Here is a 24,135-nt window from a genome sequence, read left to right as displayed (position 1 = left end):
GTGAAGTAGGATTATTTCTTTGAAGGACAATTGCTAGTGTCAAGAAGGAAGTAAAAAAAGAAATGGAGAAACAGGAACTGTGTTTCTTTATGTCTTAAGTTATGCAGTAGATTCAGTTCTGAGGAGCATAACTTAGACATTGATAAATTATACCTTAGACATACTATTAGAGTTTGATATGGAACAGAATTTGTGCTGAATCTCTTAGCTGATTTATTTTGCAAATGTGAATATTCATATATCATTCTTTTTAAAAATAAGCAATACTTAGAGTTGAAAATAGATAGTATAGAAATTTTAATCAAATATGGGTAAAAATCTTAATGCAAAAGATAAAAAATAAAACCACAAAAGTATCATATTTCAATATAGAAAGTTTTTTCATCTTTGGAGAAATAAAGAAATTTGTTTTAACCTTTATAACTAGGAGGAGACCTTTAAAAATAAACTCATAGATTTGGTTTCATAAACAGCAAAAACTTATATCCATAAAAAATTAATCAAATAAATATGAAAGATAAATAAAAGTGTGCAAAGGTATTTAAAAATGTACAATAAGTAATTTATTACATGTGCATACATGTAAATATACATGTATAAAGAGGGAGACAGAAATAGTACTCCTACAAAGGAAGCATAGTAATAGAAACATGTGTCAATGATACACACCTATAATACCAGCACTCAGAATGCCAAGGCAGGAGGATGTCAAGTTCAAGGTTACTCTGGCCTATCTACTATGACCCTGCTTTAAGAAAAGAAACAATATCTGTGTCAGGATGCAGAGGCAATTTAAGGAATTAAGATGGTCAAATTATGTCCAGACTCATATAGCAAAACACAAACAGCAAAGCAAAATGAGATTTTTAAAAATCTAACTACTTGTTTGTCCTTGAAATGGAAAGATAAAAATTCTCAGGCAATCCCATGCATTAAGAAGTATAAGTGGGTATGACTATTATGAAGAACAATTTGACACATCAACTTCACTTAGGTAATTTTATAAAACTGGGATAGTCCTACAAGTTAGGAAAGACATGAATACAATATTCGTTAGAAAAATGTAATGGGCCTGGAGGTGCAACTCAAGTGTTTGATTACTTGCCTAAAAAGCAGAAGGCCCTGAGTTCAAACCTCAGTGCTATCAAAAAAAAAAAAAAAAGAAGACAAAGAAAAATTAATGGAGAAACTTTGCAGTGGCACATGCCTGTAGTCCCAGCATTTGGGAAGCTGAGGCAATAGGATGAGGAGTTCAGGGCCAGGCTGGGCTACATAGTGAGTTCCATGCCACTCTGTGCCATACAACCAGAGCCTGTGTCAAAAGAGAAAAGAAAGGAAAAGGAAGGAAGGGTGAGAAGGAGGGAAAGAGGAAGGGAGGGAGGAAAGATAAAAGACAAAAGACAATTGAAAAATGCAATTGAACAAAATTAAGGAAAAAATTTAAAAAAACAGAATTTCCAAATTTCCAACAGCAGTGTAGAGGATGTTTCTTCTCTTTCTTTTTTTAAACATACATACTCAGCTATTAAAAGAATAAAGTTGATCTATACAAAAAAACTAAGCTCAAACAGAGTACAAGTAAAAATGTAAGTTGTAGATCAGTATTTCTAGCATGATTTAATTTTTTACAAACCGATATTAAGAAAAATAATATGTACCGTAAAACTAAAGACTATATACCAAGTGGTTAGTGATAGTAATAGTTGTCTGAAGGGATGGGATTATGGAAACTTACATTCTTCAACACATATCTCTGTAAGATCAAACTTCTACATAATGAACAAGTATTATGCCCTAAGTAAAAATTAGAATATTCAATAAATTCCAATAAAATGAAAATAAGGGAAGACTTAATTTTATCTGTTTTTGTGGAATCTATAGAACTAATCTTTTAAAACTCTGAAGAACTGAGTGTCAGAAAGTCAACATGTGTGCAGGTAGAGGATATAATTATATGTATTGAAAGCTGTCAGATAATGGGGGGTGGTAAGGAAGGGGTAAGGAGAGTAATAGAAGGGGTTGAAACAACCAAAATAAAGGATATTCACAGCTGGGATTCATCAAGAAACCCCTTTGAACATTGACTTTGGAATTAATAATGAACAACAGGACTGTAAAACAGGTACGGGAAGAGGGGTTCTTTTAGAGAGGGGAGGGTGAAAGGAGGAGATGAAGGTAAGGGAATATGGTTGATGGGCTTCCTTTACATATATGAAAAATAATGAAACTTCTTGCAATTGCTTTAAGTGGGGCAGAGATGGGGTTGGTGGGGGAGATGGTGGGAGCCATGTAACCAGTGTACAATGTAAGCCTATTTGGAATTGTCACAATTAATTCTCCCTGTACAACAAATATATCCTAATAAAAATGGGGAAAAAAGAGAACTGCATGAAATAGCCTTGTCACTGATTAAGACTTTTTATGTTAGGATTTAATGCTTATATGATCTTCAATAAAACCCTGTCATTACTTCATAACTCTGAATAAATAGAAGGAGAAAATGAAAACAAAGATATCTTTAGGATGAATGTTGGGACAATCCCATACAGTTTCCTTAGACTCCTGACTCTTGGTGTTTATTTTTATTGTATTTTATTTATCTATTTTGGTGGTTCTGGGGTTTGAAATCAAGGCTCTGTGGTTGCCAGGCAAGTATTCCATCACTTGAGCCAAACCTCCAGCCAAATTCTTGTGTTTCAGATATAACTTACCCTTGACAACAATTTAAATAAAAGAATTGACTAATGAAGTTCACAATATTAAAAAAGAGGACATTTAAATTACTTCAGAGGAAAGCTTTTAAAGTGTATTTAAATAATCTACTCACAGAAAATGTAAATTTCAATGAAACAAGAACTTAAATTTTTGTATATGTACTCTATACATTTATGCTGAACCTTAGAACTTGCCACTAGATGGTTTAACCTCTGTAGCCAACCAAACCAATTCAGCTGTGACTTTTCTTTCTTTCTTTTATGCATATTTTTCTTTTTTTTTTAAGCATTGATAATTCAAACACTGTTTCTAAAGGTAGATCCAGGGTTTGAGTGACCTATACAATTTAGAGAGCCCTCTCAAAATAAAAGTTTAAAGGCCCATGACTACAAAAACACATTGTAGGAGAAGCATGGTAAACTTCCCTCTCTGGGTTCCTCATTTTATTATCAAAGAATAAGTTTACTTGGCCTTAAATGTAGTCATTCATATTGTCTCACTCTCACTCTCAGTCAAGAACTAAGATGAAAACTTCCCAAAGGGGTTCCCTGCCCCTCTTCCAGCAGGGGCCTTATCAAACCCTTCTGTCTTGTACTTTTAAGAACAAAGAACAATTCATTTTCCCTCATAATGTTAAGTTCTTATGATCACAGATGTTCCCTTCTTATCATGTCATCCTTTTCTCTCAATTTTATAAAACAAAAATCACAAGAAATGAGTGAATCAAGCATTTGTGTTAGTTTCCCCACCAAGGAGAAACAAGTTCAACTGTCTTTGAGATGACTACAAGGCAAGAAAACTGACATTCACTGTGTTAACATGTCAGGATCAAGAACTTCACAACCTTCAGGATGTGGAAACAGAGTAGGTTTGTATTTCTTCTTAGAAAGCTATAAGTGGCAGTTGTATATGTAATTACTCAATTAATCTGAAATACAAAAAGAATGTAAGATTAAGGAAATATAAAGATAAGTGCAAAATTACTTACAACTTCTTTTCAGGCTATGACTCTAGTTGCAACATCATAAAATAAGAGAGATAGCAAAAAAATAAAATGAAAAGAAAGATATAAAAAATAGAATGGAAATGTAAAAGAATTAGAAAAAATAGTAGTGGCAAATATTATTGATACTGTTATCTATGTACAAATGACCCCTATATTTAAGAGAACCAAATAAAATAAATAAATTTTGGATATTCAATTCCATTTAAAATTAATTTAAATACTTTTTACTTTATCCAGCATTTTCCTCAGGGTTTTCTTGAGCAGTCTAGCAACCTACTTCCAATATTTAGTTTCTCACCCAGCAAGAAAGAATATATGCTCATTAATTTTAAACTATTTATTTCAGATTAACAATAATTGACAACAGTATGTGCTGGAAAGGTTGACATGGAAAGAGCTTCATTCAATGTTTGTTTTTATTATTATCGCCATACTGTCTTACTAAATAGGTTACTTATGAATATGGTAATGAATAATTTGGACTTATAGTTTGCTTTGTTAAATAAAGCATCAGAAACTACCTCAGGGGATCTCCTATTTGAGCCTCAGCTTAAAATATCTGTGCCAGTCAGTGAGTGTTAGACTTCAAGCTACCTCCAAGTCCCTGAACTGAAATCTCATCAACAATTTTGTCATTTCCTTGAGAGACAAGAGGCCACCTTCTGAGAAAACAACTGTAAGCGGATGAGCAAATAATTGGTGCCTTATAATACTACAACACACTTTATGATCTCAGGACTTATGTTTTGGAGATAATACCTGAATTGATGTATGAAACCAAGTCTATAAATGCAAAGATGAAACATGTGTACCGTTTACTTCCTAGGAAAAAACAGAGTAAAAGTAAAAATTAAGATAGCCTCCATCATTCTAAGAATGCACATGAAAGTTCAAACACAGCTCTCAGCATATGCATGAAGTATTATTTCCTTTCTTCCCATGCTTTTTCTCCAAAAGAAAAAGAGTATAATTACTTTCTTTTATTTCTGGACCCCATCAGGTCACTAAAATTCTTTTCAATTTAATGTAAAGCCTGCTTACAGTTTGGTTCTTCCTAGTTAAACTTTGGAAAACCAAGTCTGTTTACTCATGTGTTTGGGCTGCTATGTCATAATATCATAAACTGGTAAGCTTAGAAATAACAAAAAATTTGTTCCTCACAATTCTGGAGTAAGTCCAAGATCAAGTCAATGTTTAGTGAGGGCTCACTTCCTTACAGACAGCTTCTCCTCACTATGTCCTCACCTCTTGGGAAGGACAAGGCTCTCTCGGACCTCCTTTTCAAGGGCATTAGTCTTCCTGGAGAGTTCTTCCTTCATGATCTGAACACCTCCAAATTCTCTACCTTTTAATACTTCAGCATATGAATTCAGAGGAGACATAAACATTTAGACCACAGCATATATTCATTACAAAACTGATTTCCAGGAAAAGGATGGAGAGTCTACCTCTTTAGTCTCTTTATCAAGTATTTTTGACTTTCTGTGCTCTGTGCTATCTCATCCTGTATCCATCATGGTTCTTCTGGCCTGTGTAAGGAGGCAAGCTGGTGTAGCGGTTGAGAGTGAACATCTTCAGCTAATCTCAGCTCTGGTGTCCACTGGGTAATATCTGACAAGCTGCATATCCTCCCAGGCTTTGCTTCTTGTCTGCAAAATGGAAATAGTAATAGAATAAAACTCAGGTTGTAATACTGAGGATTAAATGAGTTAATTTCAGTAAAATATTTAGAATAGTAACTTCCATAGGATAACTCAAAAAATGCTACTTATTATGTGAGAAAGATGATCACAGGAAAAGCATGTGGCCTAAATCCCTCCTGTGCATACTTAAAGACTGTACCACATGCTCATCTCTTTCACTTGTAGTATTCCAATTCTTGGTATGTTTTTAAATTCTAAAATTCATTATGTGTCCTTCTCTGTTTCCAAAGCCTTTTAATGTCTAAAGACCAACAGATTTTAAACTCTCTCATTTGTTCCTTGACAACACAATTTTCAAACACAGCATATCCACACAGTGTGCTAGCCATTAGGACATTGTGATAAGAGAAATGAAAGATATTGTTTGAGTCTCCTAATTGTGGGGTAAGGGTAAGGAGGAAAGGAACAGTTAAACAAGTGAACAAATAACTACCACTTATCTGAGTTGCCCTTTTTCATGTACAGATGAGAATTATTGCAAACCCTTATACTGTCCTATATCCTTTCTAGTTTTCTGATTTTGTGATTGTTGTTTTGGCAATCCTCAATAACTTCTGACATATTCTGAAATCCATTTCTGATGCCACCATGCATCTCTCCTCTCACTCTGCTGTCCTGCTTCTTTCATGGGAATTTCTCCCTACACCACTTCCCTTGGCAACTCTCTGATCTGCTTCATTTCTAGGCATGGATAGAGAAAAACTGAAGGTTCTGAGAGGGCAGGACTGTATTTGGCGGTTTGTTCACTATTATTACCTCAGAACCTATCACAGTGCCTGCATGTAGGAAAAGTACTGTAACACTTGATAAATGTGTGAATGAATATGAAAGAACTCATGAGAATGAATAAATAGTGTAATAAAGAGCTCTTTTCTCCCAAGTCAAGAATCCCCTTACTTCATATATGGATGACCAAGAAGCATTTTTTAAAAATCAGTTAATACATTAATTTCTACAATGTACCTTCTGCTTGTAATAAAAACAAAGCTTTGTTTTATATTTTCGTACATTATTCTAACCCCCAACATCTCAGCAGCATCTTCTTAATTATATCTCTATAATTAAAAAAGCATTCCAAAATAATCTTCAAAACAAAGGTAGACTCTCCTCTCCTTAAAGGATAAATTTCAACTTCTATTTCCTCCATACTCCAAATGTAGAAACAGCTGAACTTTTCAGAATGACTCATATTGGTCTCAGCTACAGTGGTAGTGCTGTTAATTTGATGAGTTAACATTCATGTGTTTTATATACATTTTAGCATCCCACTAGAAGATGTCTGTGACCTAGAAACTACAAAACTGAAATCATAACTGAGGCTGATGTTGGAATTACAGTGAGTAAGTAGTTCAAGCCAGGACATAAGTCCACTTGTACTCATGACCAAACCCCACATCTGCTAATAAATGATCACTAAGAAGGCCCAGATCAGCCCTGAAAATACCCGAAGACTACTCCATCCCTCCCAGATTTTTTCTTAACCTAAACAGCTGTGGATTCCTCAATCATGCCTCAAAACATGTGGTTAGGACTCCCTGGTGTTACTAGTTGCTTTCTCTTCTGCACAGAATATGACCTTTCTCTAAACTGATTTTGGAGTTGAAAAGAGAACAAAAATAGTCTTTGAAAGAATGAGGGAAAAAAAAGAGAAGATTTTATTAGACATCATGATATATTGTACTATGTATATTATACATCAGGCTTCTCCCCAATACTGTGCATCTTATCTTCTTTCTAAGGGTAGAACTATGCTACTTTCCATTCTACTGATTTTAATCTGGTCACATGACTTGGTGTAACCAATAAAATGTGAACTGAAGTTAGCTTTACCAGACCTAAATAAAAAGTTTAAATCCAGTTGTGAGTTTATACTATGAACTCTCAACTTCAACACAAGAGGGAACATGCCCATATTTTGGGAACATAGTTAAACAGTTGCCAATTTGGAATAAACCTGACTGATAGTGTGTAAGTTTATCTTAGTTGAATAAATAAATAAATTTATCTTAGTTGAATAAATAAAGAAGATTCAATAATTATAGCAAAAATACTTGGCTATGAAACAAAGGAGAAAGAGAAAAAGTACTTAAAGATAACAAGACACATAAAAGAAATTTTTTTTATTTGAAACAGGATGACCTTATATATCACCTAGAGTGATGATTTGTCCCTTGAAGTTCCAAAATAAGGAAGAGAAAAAAGAAAAGAAAGAAGTAAAAATACAGGATACAGTTGACCCAGTTGGGAGATCAAGATTTACTATTTAGAATAATAACAATACAACTGAATAAGCACATTTTCTGAAAATGTTAAGAGTTGGAATTCAGAACCAAAGTCTTGTGAATAGGTATGGTTCATGATAACCATGTGTCAGGCATCATGCTAGACACATCACATTAAAGGGATAATCTCATTAAATTCTCACAACCACTCTACCTAACTATGCTTCCATTACAAGAAAAAAATCTAAGGCTTAGAAGGAAAGTATATAGCTGTAAGAGGCAGATGGGATCTAAAAACAGGCTTTCTGGCTCCATAATTTGTGTCTGTAAGCACTCAGTAATGTTGTTTGGTTGTTATAAGAAGGAAGAGACGTTTCTTACCCTGAAAATATGTTCCTATACATACCATTTTATGACTGAAGAGAAAGAGGTTAAGAATATTTTGCCCAATGTATGGATTTAGCTTGACTGCAACCATCTTGAGTCACAATCACAATGACTGTCTTACCAGTATCCAAATAAGTAGACAAAACCATTAGAACCAACAGAGGAGCTTTCCAAAAAGGCCCTGGCACCAGGAAAGAATCTGACTCATTGATATCACCTTAAAGTCCAGGTACAATCCAACTTGGATTAAGTCACTTTTATCCTAACCAATACATATTCCCCTCTTTCTGACCCAAATTATTGAGATCTATTTGGTCTTGTTGCTGCCCAGATCCATACTTCTGTCAGTAGGTCCCCCCAATAAATTGCAGTCTATGCAATCCTCAATCTATCTCTTTTTCTTGAGTCACACAGCACCTCAGGACCAGTTCTCACACACAGGGTCATTATTATTTCATAATACACAATTCAGAATTCAGAATACGATAATACTTGGTTTTCTTTGAGAGGTAATAGAAGAGATTAGAGCTATGAAGCAAAGGAGAAAAATAAATGCTAAAGGATACTTGATACTTGCAGGATCTAGTCCTAAAAAACAAAAAAACACTAATCTCAGGGTAATTTGTTAAGCAAAAATCCTATCAGATTCATGAACTGACTATGCATGAAAACAATCCTGATTCTGAACCAGGGATATGTTTTTATACCACTGGTTTTCTCTCGGGTGTGAATTCTCAAGAGAACAAATGCTATAAGGCAAAACCTGATAAACCTAGGTTAAGAGGACGGTTGTGTAGCACATCTTCTGCTATGCAGTAACCTTAAATCTTAAGCCAACTGATGACTAGATTTTCTGGTACTAGAAGAGTCTGGTCCTTCTTCATTTTGGTTTTCAAGGTCTGGAATTTTGTGATTTTTCAAAAAAAATTAACGTATATTAATTGTAAAAAGAGGTTTCATTGTTGATTCAAAAGTAGACAGACCATCCAAGAGGAATCTTGGATGACAAAGGCTCTACAAAAAGCTGGAAACTATGGTGGGTACAGTGCTCCCTGAGAGCACCAAGAAATAACCAAAGGCAACATTTGCAGGGTGGAGGACCTGGAGTCTGAGTGTGAAAACCCTGATAGAAAATTCAAGTGAACAGATTGGAGGTAAATTCTGGATAAACGTGTGTAAGCCCAAATATTATGAGATGTTACTTTTGAGTAAGGCCAGTTATGGTTTCATTATTATCTTCCCACAGGCTTGCATGTTGAATGTTTGGTTACTAGATTGTGATGTTATTTTGAGAGGTGGTGGAAAATTTAGGAATTCCTCCTACCTGGAGGAAGTAGGTCACTGGGTGCATGAATGAAAGTTCTGCCTGATCACCGTTCCCTTCCTCTCTTCATCCATAAGGTGAAGAACCTCCTCCGCCATATGTTTTTACCACCAGCATGACGTTCTGCCCAGTCCCATGGCGTCAGGTGACCATGAACTGAACCTTGAAACTGTTAGCAAAATAAATATTTCCTACCTTAAATTATTCTCTCAGGTAATTTTGTTGCCATTATGGAAAACTGATTAACACAATCCCTGTCAAAATAATTTAAAATATTAACAGAGTCTGGAAAAGGTGTAGTTTCTGGTTTTCAAGATCAATAACTTGCCAAGAGTGAGAGTGACTTTTTGTCTGTTGAAGTCTGTCTCTTATTTCCTATAACTTACTGCAATCTTTCCTTGCTGCCCCTGTCAGTCTAAAGAGTAATGCCCCAAACCAGAAGGTTAACTGGTGTCCCCCCCATGGTGAAATGTTTTCTTCAGTTTCTAATTGGGCCACTTACTTCTCAGCACTGCTTTCACAGGAAAGCAATGGCTGAGCAGTCCAAGACTGCTGCTTCTTTTCACATTGTGTGACTTGACACCCAACAGCAAGAAAACCACCCTCACAGATGCCAAATAAATGCTCTCAACCTGAAAAAGATACGGATGTTTTCATTGGCCTCTCCAATCAGCCTGTCAAGTTGGAAGAAAGAGAGTTGGGGGGACAAAGAGAAAGCCTGCCAGAATACAGTCCTCCATACCCTCTTCTCAAAAGAATTGTAACTGCTCTGTTTATTTACTAACAAAGATGTCAAAGTCCTTTCATGCCTAGGGTTTTACATGCTGGTAATATCAAAGAAAAAAAAAGGCTATGATTTTTTTTTTTCCTTTGCCTAATAGAATGTCATCAAAGAACTTAGGATTCAAGAAGATAAAGGTATTGCCACCATGGTCTGAGGAAATTTTACTCCTTGAAAAGAATCACACCTACAAGATGTTCTGGGTATGCTCAGGTGCCTGGCCTCAAAATACTGGTATGAAATATTCTCTTTTAAATACAAAAAAAAATTAAAATTTTGGTGGCTAAAAAGACTTGGGATTTCTTGGCTTTTGCAGTACATAATATTGTCTCTTAACATTCTTCAACACTGGACCCCAAAGTGATTTTAAAACTCATTATGTTCACAAATTGTTGTAGCTATAGGAAGATAATGACAGTTTTCAACTGTAGGAAAGTTGAATTTATTGAACCCTTCAAGACTGAATGAGTTTGCAGATGCAGATTCCTATGTTGATTTAGGATTCAATTGACTACCACCACGTTCAAAATCACTGGGTTTGGGGAGGGAAAAATTGAAATGCAGAATCCCAGGCCCAGAACAAATCAGCTTTCCATATATGGGTTACAGTTATCAGTACTGTATACAAACCTCCAAAAGAGTCTTCTTTAATAAACCAAGTGTATCTATTGTATCTGCAACTGGGACTAGTGCCTAAGGATTCCTAGACACCAAGACATTGTAGTTGGTAGCTTCTTTCTGTTTGTTTTGCATTTTTATAAGATAAAATGCCTGTGTGTGCAAGAGCTATATGAAGAAGACAATATCCTTGCTTTCTATAAGCTTTATGCAAAATACTTTTAGTGCCTCTGAACATGAGAAAAGCAGATTTCCCCACATACAATAAATGGAACTCCCAGACACTTTGCAACTGCAATAAATTGACAGTAGTGGGGGAGAAAATGAACTGTGATTTCACTTTCCTTAGTGAGGAAACAGTTCCTCCAGGAGTACTTCAGTGTCCTTTCCAAGGTGACTGGGAAGTATACTTGGCAGATTTAACCATGAAAAGCTTGCAAGATGTAATGGACAGAGGGGCAACAGGACAGAGAGAAGATCTCTAGAGAATGCCGCTAGTCTTCACCATGCCAGGCTTTGAGTGGCTCAAGGAAAACATCCTAGAGTGGAAGGAGTCTGAGGAATGGTCAGAAGATTCAGGTTATATGGCAAGGTCAAGGGTAGGCTGAGGGATTGTTACTGCTCCTACCCAATGTCTAGCAACCTACCAACCTACCTCAAGTGTTTTTATTAGACAATGAACATTTCTCTATCTTTAAGAGTGAATATACCATCTTTAGAAAACTTTGCTGTGTTTATTAATCTGTAATTTAATTCATTTTTAGAAAATGTACTTGCTGGACTTGTGCAACTGCAAACCAAGTCCCTTTATTCACCTTCCCACTGGCAAAGGCCTCTCTAAATAGAAATACTGGAGTGACCACTGCCTTTGTGCTAGTTCTGGCTTGAAAAAATTACTCCTTCTCTTTGAGACTTTTTTAACCCCTCTCCCAATCAAAAATATTCAAGATCAGCCTATCTGATTTCCTTTATTTTTCTCAAGCTATAAAATATTAGACACATTACAACTCTCTGTTTTCATAAAACCAAATCCACCAACCATCTTGTGCTTTGCTCCTTAATTTGGGATGAGTCTCTGCCTGTTCTGATTTGATCGCCTGATAGTTACTAATCTTCTGAGTGAGGGAAAAAAATTAATTCACTAAATGGCCCTCTGATGATCAGGGGCTCTAAAATGCTAAGCGTTGTTTGTTAGCAACTCCATCCTCAGTATGAGCTCATTTCTCACTTTCACATACCACAAATTCCATCTCTATTTCTGTGCCAGCTCCTGGCAAACACCCACACCACCTTCGCTCACTATGATCAAGTTAAATTGTGTATCAAAATAAATCCTAAACATTGGAAAGCCTCACAGAAAATTTAATCCATCTCTATTTTTGTGAATTCTGCTAATACTGTAAATTTTGTTTTTAACTGATGGATGCCATCCTGTGGGGAAATTTGGTAGTACTGGGCTATTGCTAACTCTTCTCTGGTCAGCCAGTGTGCAGTTAGTTAGCAATGGGTCAGTGCATTTTCATCCAAATAGCCCTGAGCTAACATAAACCCAGGACAGTCCCTTCCAAAACTTCCACTCTCTTTAGTGATGGCAGCCTAAATATTTACTGAAAGGCTGTCTGCACACACAGCGAGGGAACTGGTTTTGTTCCATGGATGATTATGTCTTCTGCTACACATATAAAACTTCACTGTGTCTTTACAACGTTCCCCTGAAAAGTGTGTTTGACTGTTCTTTCCTTTAAAAAGTAGAAAGAAAAAAATGTGGTGTTCTATTTCAGTGAGGTAAGAACTCAATTCTGCTTTATAACTGAGCTTACTGCCCACCTCACCAAATGAATCAACCTGATTAGCTGTCGAGTACAAACCGCTGAGATCCCACCACAGAGCGGTCACCTTTACACTTAACAGCACAGGAAAATTACAATTTCAAAAAAAAAAAACATGTAGTCACTTACTTTCAAATAGCAAATCCAGTCATTGTCATGAGTATTGCTTAACACAATTTCATGCACCCTCAGCCTTGCTGAGCTGCGTTTTCTCTTCGCTGTCTTTGCGCAGGGGAAGGTGAGTGAAGCTGGCAGCCTCACCCAGGCAACTGCCTATAATATCCTGAAAATACACAGTAAGTCTGTTGTCTTGGAGATGCCACAAGAGGAAGGCAGTAAGCTGGCGGTGGCCCTTCAGAGAAGCCATGTTTGTCAATGTTATTCACCCCAGATGTAGGTAAACTAAATTATGCCTGCATTTGAGTTTTTCCTCATTAGTGTGGCCTTACATAGTATTCAGATGACATTGTGACCACAAATGATAAGTATTTTCTTGCACTAAAGTAATTTAAATGTTCTTCCCATCTCCACTATTGGATCTCAAACTCCCACAAAGCAGAAAAAATCCCACACTATGAACCCCCACCCCAAAAAAAGAAAAAAATAAATAGTGCCTTGTATGTATTTAAGTATTTAAAAAATTAGTTAAAAAATAGGGGAAAAAGAAGCTAAGAAAAACACATTTCTCATTGCTTAGGAAATATTCTCTTTAAATTATCTAATTTCACTGTAGAGAAATATGTTAATTTTCAAAATTACCAAGTTTACCTAATAATAAAGAAAAATTAAAATCTTAAGTAGGAAGCTCTGCAAAAAATAGCAAACACCCAGTTCATCCTACATACATATGAAACAAAAATAAGATTGAGCAGAAGTGTCAGAAAAGACAACAGATTAGACTGTCACTTTCTTTGATACCTTCTATGTTAGAATAGGGTTTTTCAAGCTTGACATTATTAACATCTTTAGGTATTCTTTGTTGAGTGGAGGGGTGTAGTGGCTGTCCTATGCATTTAGGATACTGAGTAACATCCCTGCCCTCTACCAATAGCAGCTCACCCCCAATTGTTACAACCAAAAATGGCTCCCTCTAAACAAAGCCAAATGTTCCCTGGAGAACAAATTAGCCTCTGCTGAAAACCAGTACTTTATGGTTAAATTGTACTTAGGATAGACTTCTCACAAGGATTAAACTACATACTAGGACTTGCTTTACTCAGCATATTTTTACATTTTGGTCAATATACTATTCAGTTAACATCTTTTTTGAGTTTCACCCATTTTGCTTTTCTCTTAGAATCAAATTAAGACTGTAATGCAGAGAACTGGGTTTTCCATATCACAACCTCCTCGGCCCCTTTAACCATTTCTGGGTGCTGGGTAAAATGCTTGGAGCTTTGGTTTCTAACTCACAGGAAAACCTGACTGAGCAGGTGGCAGCAGGCAGCAGTCATCGAATGGCACTGGGGTATGCCAAGGCTGAGGTAAGCTTTGCCTCTTCAAAGTTTTGAGGAACTCAAAACGTAAGACATTCTATGTCGGGAGTACAGAAAAATGTTAAGCTTATATGACTAAAACCAGGACATTTACTATAAACCTGCTTTCAAAAGTGGGGAGAATTTTTTATCATAGACATGGGAATTCCTCAGCTATATCAAGGCCTCAGATTTGGCACATCTATTGATTGTATGGTGGAGTCACAGTGTCTCAAACCCTAAAGGCTTCTTAAGGTTCCTATTTCTCATGGTATAAGGCACCCATTTCCTTTCTCAAATCTGTTCAAAGAAGGACTCTAACAGCTCTCCAAGAAAGAGTCCTGGAACTCAATTAAGTTAGAGTTCAAAATTTATGTGCATCCCTGCATGAGTGATTAGGGTTGCAAGAATAAAACATGCTGACTGGTTAAAGACAAGGAACAGCCCTGAATTGGAGGTAAAATAAGCAGATATGAGACAGGTAAAGCCAAAAGAAAATCTGGGTGATATTTGAAAGAAGGATGGGAGGAAAACTGAGTCTAAAAAATACTACTAATATTATCCCCTGTTATGGCTAGATTTTTAAATGTTTAACATTACAGGTGAAACAAAAATTAAAATGCAACATATTGTGATGCAATTACAGGATTGATATTTTAAAATAAATATCAATTTACTTATTAATAACATAACAATTCACAGTACACATGAAGTTTGAAATGTAGGATGATCACTTTGCAATCCTTTACTTTAAATTTGTTACTGCATACTATTTTTATCTTGAGATTACAGCAAGTCTAAATTTGAGAACCTTTCTGAATGTAAGGCACTACTAGCCTGAGGGACCTTCTAGAAACTTTCATCACTACCTTTACCACCACCACTATGACTACACACAGGGTTTCCACTTCTTTTGGTCCTTTCTGTTTTCCTAGTGAGCTTTCAAAAAAAAAAAAGTCACATTATAAATAAGGATCTTGATCAAATAATCAAATGGGATATAAATATCCCTGCCTAGAGTGTATTTAGAAAAGTAAACTCCCTGTTAGGGAGAATTATTTAACAGACAATTTCGATGAAGGTGAGCACACACTGCAGTAAAGAGCTTTAGAGATTGGGAAAAGGCTAAAGTTAAGCTGAGCTCCCTGGAGGATTGTTGAAGCAGTTTATTTTAAATATGCTAAAATGTTAGGGTATTATCTTTCTAATAAGATGAGATCAAAGAGAAGTCACAAACAGAGCTAAGAAAATAGATGCTGTTTCAGAGTTCAAAAGTTCAATAGCACATGCCTTCCGGCTTCCTGCTGACTTCTGCTAGGGCTGTCAGAATGTTCAAGATTTTCAGAATGGCATGAAGAGAAGCCAATAAGGATTTCTTTAATATTTCTAAGCATGAAGGCACCCTCTAGCTTCCACATGGACTGTGTTTCAAGAGTTCAGGTTAGGAGTTATTTATTTAAGACTCAGTTTGCATTTTCCTTAGGGACAACCAAATAGCTAAAGCTGATGAAGTGAAGTTCTGTCCTAACAATTTTGTGAAACCTAAATGCCTATCCATAAACCTCTTGCGAGAAAATGCATTCCAAATCTCCACCTGAATGACAGAGACATATTTCCCATCAGAGAAAGAATACTTCAATTTTAAATCCCTGGGCCCTACCAAAGGATAAAATATAGGAATGATAGGAAAGCAAAAGGTAAATAAATGCTCCTGTAACCCAGGACTCCAACCTGGGAGTAAAGAGGATCCTCCTATTCTCACATTCCAGTTTACCTCCATATCCCTGGGCCCTCTTCAAATTAAGGGTAGTTTGAGAATTTGCTTTCCTACCAGACTTTTTAGTAGTATAATTCCTGATTTATCTTCCCTCATTTTCTTTCCTTATAAAATAAAGCAAATTGAGATTTTTTTTTTTTTTTTTTTTTTTTTTGGTGGTGGTACTGGGGTTTGAACTCAGGGTTTCACCCTTTCTGGGCAGGCACTATACTGCTTGAGGCATGCCTCTAGCCTATGAGGTCTTTATAAAAGGCTATAATTTAAGACAAAGAATACACCCTTTTGAAGGTCGGACCACAGGAGGTCAAGGAGACACTTCTCCTCCCTATGAAACAACTGTCTGCATTTGAAAGGCATCTCTGTGCTCAGGAAATACACAAAGAAAAAAGCTATAAAACCCACTCCCCACTCTGACCCACAGGACCACCAGTTTCCAGATCCCCCTGCATTCTGCACTATGCAGTCTTTCTCTTCTCTTCTTTACAAATAAAATCTTTCTGACCTCTGCTGTTGGAGTCTACCTGTGCTTTCATTCTCAGAGGGGGCTCAAGAACCCTGAGCACCTGAAATTCCTGTACATGTCATCTGTGAATATTTGGCAATGCACAAAAGGACCAGCCATCACCTGAGGTCGATATAGGTCATGCCAAACTGGGAATGGCTGCCTAGGAATGTGACTATGAGCATCCAGCACTGCAATGGAGTCTGTTTTCCAGGAGAGCTCCCACATCACAGCCTAGTTACAGCAGAAATCTCAGGCCGACCTTCTCTCTCTTTCTCTCTCTCTCTCTCTGTCTCATTAAGGAGGGTTTCTCCCTTGGGAAACTGAGGAAAAGCTCCAAGCCCATTACAGCTGTAAGGCAGGCAATCTGAGAGAATTCAGATGCCAGCCAGGGGTTTATACTGGACTGCTAATGCTACATGGGCAGAGCCAGACTTAAGTGCACTGTACCTTTTTTTCCTCCCCTTAAACGCTAATTCTCTCTTCCTTTCATGATCTGACCCGCTTAAGAGGAGGGCCGAAAACAGCTGTTGGAAAATAAAGTTTGTCTTCAAGCCATAAAAGGTGTTCTGCCCAGGACACTCCCTGGTGTCACCCAAAGGTTGGAGATGCAACTTCCTGACCTGCCCTGAGGCTCCAAAGGTGGCTAAGTCTCGGACCCTTCCAGGCATGCCCACAGCAAACAAACAACCAGAACTCTTATGCTTCCTTCATAGTTTTTGTGGCCTGAGAGTGGAGGTCAGCCCCTGCTTCCAGTGCCCCAGTACTGCCCTTGGGCAGGATCGACCTGGACAACAGTGGTAACCAATAATCCCTCATACATTCTATATGTTCAACCGTTCTTTTTCCTAAGAGACCACACAGAATGGCTGAACAAATGCAGGTTAGATACACAGACCCATGGTAACCCTTTGCAAAAAGCCCCCAAACTTCCTTGAACCAAAAAACCCATCTGATTCTCCATCAGGTCCCCCACATCCCCTTTACCCAGCTACCTCACACACCAGACATCGTCCCACAGGACTCTATCCCCTCCAGTTAATTCCTGGAAAGGATAGGGTTCACATTCCTTTTAGAGTGAATAAACTTAAAGAAATAAAAAAGGATTTAGGAAATTACACAGAAAACCCAGATCAGTACATCAAGGCATTTAGAGAAGTCAGCCAAAACTTTGAACTGAGCTGGAAAGATGTAATACTATTGCTATCTCAGACCCATACTTCTCAGAAGAAACAGCAGGTACAAGATCAAGCAGTCACAGCTGGAGACAATTACCACTTAGATAAAAGTGGCCCTACAGGCCGGTCTCAGACTGTGCCCTCACAGGCAGAGGAGGAGGAGGGAGAAAAAAGACAAAGGCGTTGGATATCTAAAAGGGAACCTCAATTCCCAGTTCCAGTGGGAGATCAGGCAGTGCCTAGGTATGACCCTAAGTGGGACCCTGAAGATGACAAGGATGAATGGAGTCATAACCATTTCATCCACTCCATTCTTGAGGGTCTACGGAGAGCCAAGGTAAACTCTCTTAATTGCTCCCAAGTCACAGCTGTACAGCAAGGACCCTTAGAAACTCCAGTAGCTTTCCTACAGAGACTTAAGGATACTTTACAAAAGCATACCAACATTGTACCAGAGTCACAGGAAGAGGACATTGTCTTAAAAGATAAATTTCTAACACAGCACCAGATAGCCATAAAAAGCTTCAGAAACTGATGGCTGAGGGGAGCAGAGATCTAGACTATTTGGTCTGTGTAGCCACGTCTGTATACTATAACAGGGACTTAGAAAAAGAAAAAAAGGACCTGGAGAAGTAAATAAGAAAGGATAAATGGCAGGAGGCTCTGATCACAGTGCTCAGAGAGGCTTCCCCAATACAAAGTCCAAACCCAAGGACATGATTTCAATGTGGACAGACAGGCCATTTTAAGAGGGTATGCCCCTGGAGAAAGCTACCTCCAGGACCTTGCCCCATTTTTTGGGAAAAATATTAGAAGGCACACTGTCCCTGGTTCCCAGGGGAACCGAGGTCAGAGCCTCCCACCCAATGACAGGTCCCAGGCCCTCCCATACAGGCTCCTATGGCCACCATAAAAGCAGAGGAGCCCCACGTGATACTATTGAAAAGAACAAGGTCAGCCTCCTTATCAATACTGGAGCCAGCATTTCAGCTATTCCTTTCTCTCCCTGACCCAAAAAAATTACTGTCTGGGGCATATCAGGCCAGCCTCTAGAGTGTTATTTCACTCAGCTTTTAGCCTGCTCCTGGGGAGATTTCCATTTCTGTCACTCCTTTTTAATTGTCCCAGAAACCCCTACTCCTCTGCTAGGGTGAGACCTTCTATCTAAGTTGGGGGTACAGCTCCTTTTACTCCCAGGAGAGTACTTTTGCTTGTCCCTAATAGAGGAACAAGTAGACCCCACAGTGTGGACAGATGGACACACCATGGAACAGGCACGAACAGCTGTCCCAGTCCTAATTCACCTCAAGGATCCCTCCTGGTTTCCCCATCAAAAACAACATCCTTTAAAGCCAGAAGTTAAGGAGGTGCTAATTCCCATAATTAAAGACTTAAAGAGACAGGGACTGCTAATAGAATGCTCCAGCCCGAATAATACTCCTATTCTTGGTGTCAGGAAGAGACCTAACAAATGGAGGCTAGTCTAGGATCTCCACATGACCAATGAAGCAGTAGTGCCTCTCCACCCTTTAGTTCCAAATCCCTATACACTTTTAGCCCAAATACCTCCAGGTACTTCTTACTACTCTGTTCTGGATTTAAAGAATGCCTTCTTTTGCATTCCCTTACACCCTAAAAGTCAACCTATCTTTGCCTTTGAGGACCCCACAAGAAAGTCTGGACAGGTCACTTGGACTGTCCTCCCCCAGGGATTCAGAGACAGCCCCCACCTCTTTGGGTTGGCTCTAACCCAAGACTTGGCAGAGTGGCAACATCCACAAACTACTCTGCTACAATATGTAGGTGACCTCTTGCTCTGTGGACCAAATGAGCCTGTCATTTCATGAGCCACTGAGTCCTTACTAAACTTCTTAGCAGATAGAGGATAAAAAATTTCTAAAGAAAAATCCCAATTATGTCAGTCAAGGGTTACATATTTAGGTCTTATCCAGGAGAAAGAAATGAGGGATCTAGGAGAAGATAGAATCCGTCCAACCCTGATGTTTCCTCTACCTAAAACTCTAAAGCAATTGAGGACCTTTTTAGGGGTCACAAGATACCGTAGAATTTGGATCCTGGGCTATGCAGACCTAGCCAGGCCCTTATATCAAATACTTAAGGAAGCACAGAAGGATACCCAGCCCTTTATTGAATGGGATGACAAGTCAGAAAATACATTCCACCATTTAAAAAAGGCTCTTATGACACCTCCCACATGGGTCTCCCAGTACAAGACAAGTTTCAATTGTATGTCTATGAAAAAGGAGGACTGGCCTTGCTAATGGTGACTCAGCTCCAGGGCATCACTCCCCAGCCAGTAGGCTACTTAAGCAAAGAATTAGATCAAGTAGCCAAGAGATGGCCAGGATACCTTACAGCAGTGGCTGCAGTAAGCCTTCTAGTGCCTGAAGCTCAAAAACTGCCCCCTAACTGTTTATACTTCACACAATCTAGGCGGAATTTTAAGCTCAAAAGGAGAACTTCTGGGAGGGACAGAAATAACTTTAAAAACCTGTCAGAACCTAAATCCTGCATCACTTCTATCAGAGGCAGAGGGAAGTCCTGAACACTGATGTGAGGAGGTACTTAGGAGAAATTATGCTGCTCTACCTGACTTAACTGATCGGCGCTTAAAAAACCCAGATCTAGAATTGCACACTGATGGCAGTTCTTTTGTCAAGAATGGTGTCAAACATGCAGGGTTTGCAGTTGTGACAGAATTTGGCATCCTCAAATCAGGTCCTCTTCCTCCCAATATAAGTGCTTAACTGGCAGAATTAGTGGCCCTACCAGAAGCCCTAAGACTGTCAAAAGAACAGAGAGTAAACATCTATACAGATTTTAAGTATGCCTTCCTGATCCCGTATGCTCATGCAGCCATCTGGAAGAAAAGGGAAATGCTAATTACAACAGGAACAGCTTCCCATAAAGATAAAAGAGAGGTTACTTTAAAAGTTTTAAGGATAACAGCATTAGTTACAGCCCTAGCTGAAATCTGCTATGCCAATCATGTAACTGCAAAAAACCTAACCAAAGTAGTAGAGGACACCTCAGACCAGATAGGCATTGCCATTAAGGACATGCAAAGGTCTTTTTCATCCCTTGCCTGTATGGTCATAGACCACCACCTGGCCCTAGATTTTCTTTTGGCCAAACAAGGAGGGGTATTTGCCATCACTAATACTTCCTGTTGTACATATATAAACACTTCAGGCATTGTAGAAGAATGTACAGATTCCATTCTCCAACAGGCTAAGTGGCTCCAAGAATAATCTCTTGAAACTCAGGTTTCTACAAAGGTATGGGACCAAATAAAATCCTGGCTTCCCTCCAGGACTTGGTTCCTACCCTTTCTGGGGCCTATAGTTGCCACTATTCTCTTGCTTGTATTTGGGCCTTGCATTTTAAACTTGTCAAGTTTGTTTCTTCTCACCTAGAATCCATCAAACTACAAATACCTCTGATGGAAATGAAAACAACCTACTATCACGGTCCCCTCGACAACCCCTCTTGTGGTCAGCCCTGATGCTGTGGGCCCCTTCATTGCCTTCTGTCAGCAGGAAACAGTTACTGAACAAACTTTGTCATCCTATTCCTAACAGAAGTTAGGGCGGTCACTGAGAGGGGGGACTTGAAGGACAGACTGTGCGAGATCAAGGAGTCACTTCTCCTCCCCAGGAAATGCCCATCTCCATCTGAAAGGCATCTCTACCTTCAGGGAATACACAAAGAAAAAAGCTATATAACCCACTCCCCACCCTGACCCACGAGACCACCAGTTTCCGGGTCCTCCTGCATTCTCCACTATGCAGTCTTTTTCTTCTCTTCTCTTTCCGACCTCTGCTGTTGGAGTGCACCTGTGCTTTCATTCTCAAAGGGGGCTCAAGAACCCTGAGCACCTAAAATTCCTGCATGTGTCATCTGTGCATCACTTAGGCTTGTGGAATAGCCAAGTGGTAAAGTGCCTCCTTAGCATGCATGAGGATCTGAGTTCAAACACCAGTAGTGCCAATAAAAAAATATATACCCTTTTATGACCTTTTTTTAAAAATTTACTTTGACTCCTTCATAAATCTGTAAAATTGCCATGGTTTAAAACATACCAACCTTTTATAAATTTTCAGGTATCAACTGGATAGAAGCAGCACTTGACTAATCTTATAGACACAGATAGTTAACTAGCCTTCCAAAGTTGCCAGGTCTCTGAGAAGCAGTTTAAGTCACAGGAGAATATACATTAAGAATGTATTACTTCATTCTGTTGCTGGGTTTTAAATGGTTAAGATTCATTTGATGTTACATAATTCAGAGCTGAAATGGAAGTTTAAAATTGGATATTCAATGAAACTGCAAAAAGATATAGTTAAGCAAGTCCAGAACTGGTTAGGCTAAATCATGAAAGAGAATTTGCCAAAGGGATCGAAGAAATAGCAAAATGGGACAAGAAATGACCCTCAAATAAAAAAACACAAAGACAAATACAACCATGCTATGTAGAGAGAAGGAAAAAAAAGGTGACTGAGAAAAATATTGTTTTACAAAAAGAAAAGATGTTTAAATGGTCACAGTTCCTTTCTTTCCCTTTTCTAAAATGAGAAGAGTATTTGGCAAGCAATATATGGATTTCAGAATTTTCAGAACAATGAGAAGTAGATCTAACTTGGCTCCAGGGCCTAAAATTAAGGCCAAGTGTGTCTGGAATTGATGTAAGAGCATTCGGCACGAGGCCCACATCATCAGCCAGCCAGCCTGGGCAGTGTTTTGGTCACTCTTGACCTGCAGTCTTAGGAGAAGTAGTGATTATAAACCCACCACTGAATTGTTGCGGGAGTTTGCTAGCTGAGATACAGGACTCTGAGGCAATTAGCAGGAAGCAAGGTTTTATTGTGCCAGCACAGACTCAGCAGACTCATGTCCAAAGGCTGAGCCCTGAGAACAAAGGGGTCTCACTTTATATACCCTTGCAAGGAGGTTACAGAAGCAAAAAGCAAGATCTAATCCATATATGGTTATATTTAATTTTATTGGCTACTTTATCCTAGTGCTACATGACTTTCCCTTCCCTGGTGCTACATGACCTTCCTCATGTTCAGATTTCTCAGGTTTTATCTCTCTGCTATGCCATCCCTACCTCTCTGCTACTTTCTCAGGACTCAGGTCTAGTCTGTTTTCTTCTGATCCTCCTCTCTGCTACATTGGAATTACCCTGATAATTTGTTTCACAGTAACAACTATAAATGTTGTTTTTTGGGGAAAGTATTAATATGCTGATCCTATATTTTAAAAAATTACCAGGAGTAGTAGAAAAAGGACACATGCCAGGATTGATAGTTACTGAAAGTGATATCCTGGGAAATTCATGTAAGAGGAAGCACAATGCATATAACAATCATTTAGTAGTTACACAATCTCTTCTTTCTTTCTTACTCCAAAAGTACCTCTTAGATTGAGTGCATATGATTATTTCAAGTCTGAAAATATTGGGGAATTTCTTCACTATGGAACAACCAACTATATTCTGAAATTTTCTGGAACATTCAGAACTTTTTTTTAAATTAAGAACAACTTATTTTTGGCAGAATAGCTCAAGTGGTAAGAGTACCCTCCTAGCACGTGTGAGGCCCTGAGTTCAAATGCCAATGCCACCAAAAAAACATATAAGTCTGATGCTTAGGAAATAGATATATAAAAAACAACTTATTAAAGCCTTTCCACAGTCAAGGAGAGAAGACACGAAGGGATGATGGGAAAGGTTTGCATTTTTATTTTGTTATTATTTAGAAATCACCAGATGGCGCTGTGTTAGGCTTTGTCCTGGTAATTTTCATCATGCAGTAATGGCTTGTGGTTGGACTTTGGGGAAAGCAAGATAGTACTTCAGTGTAGGATCTCACAGGAAGTAATTAAAACATGCCATGAAGCTTGTTCTATTGCTGAATTTGTCACTATGATCATTTCTTTACATTCTGCTACCCACAGTGAAGAAATTTAACAACCACAACACTCAGTACTGCTAACTGCTTAACCAGAGAAGGAAAGAACCACTTTAGGTAGGTAAGAGGCAATGTCTTGTGGTCGTTGGTTGTCTGCACTGTGGGCAATTGAGAGAAAAGTGCCATCACAATCAAAAATTCAACAGTAATGTTTAGTGCTTCACATTGCACACTTTATGGACAGTATTTCATTGATCCTGGAAAAAAATCTCTGTGAAATAAGCAAGTAGAGATGTTGTAATAGTCTGTGTGGAGAATTTTTTTATGGAACAACAATTTTATCAGAACTCAAATATTGACAAAACATAAATTCAGAACTATATCTCTAACATTTAATTACCAATAATTACAGTTTGTTAATTATGGAGGATGTGGGGCTTCTAAGTAGAGTTAAAAATCTGTTCAATGTTATGATGTGTAGAGAATGACACAGTATTTCAATACAGCGCCTGAAGGCCTGACTAATTAGCTCTGTGACCTTGGGAAGGTCATATAACATCTATGCCTAAAATGCTTCATCATAAGGTTAGTGGGGTTTAACTAAATCCCCATCATATCTGCAGTGTGGTAAAGCATTTGCAAGTACAGCCTTTGTAATCAGAAAGACTCCTGTTCTGTCACTTAG

General features: G+C 38.2%; 1 long non-coding RNA gene across 2 annotated transcripts in view; it reads right to left on the bottom strand.

Moving 5' to 3' along the window:
- LOC141423046 (uncharacterized) overlaps window positions 1-24,135 on the bottom strand; it is a 71,472-nt gene that overhangs the window by 19,610 nt on the left and 27,727 nt on the right. Inside the window, exons 2-4 of one of the 2 annotated variants that reach the window (XR_012447710.1) lie at window positions 5,170-5,370; window positions 4,481-4,543; window positions 611-3,643 (exon numbers count right to left, since the gene is read on the bottom strand). This is a non-coding gene — a long non-coding RNA (uncharacterized lncRNA). Of the gene's footprint in view, window positions 1-610; window positions 3,644-4,480; window positions 4,544-5,169; window positions 5,371-24,135 lie in introns of those variants that run through there. The other variant, XR_012447711.1, reaches the window with a different exon arrangement.

The sequence above is a fragment of the Castor canadensis genome, chromosome 5 (genome assembly GCF_047511655.1).
Source record: "Castor canadensis chromosome 5, mCasCan1.hap1v2, whole genome shotgun sequence".
Lineage (NCBI taxonomy): Eukaryota > Metazoa > Chordata > Mammalia > Rodentia > Castoridae > Castor > Castor canadensis.
Note: the sequence above shows the minus strand (reverse complement) of the source record. Positions and strands in the feature narration are given on the sequence as shown.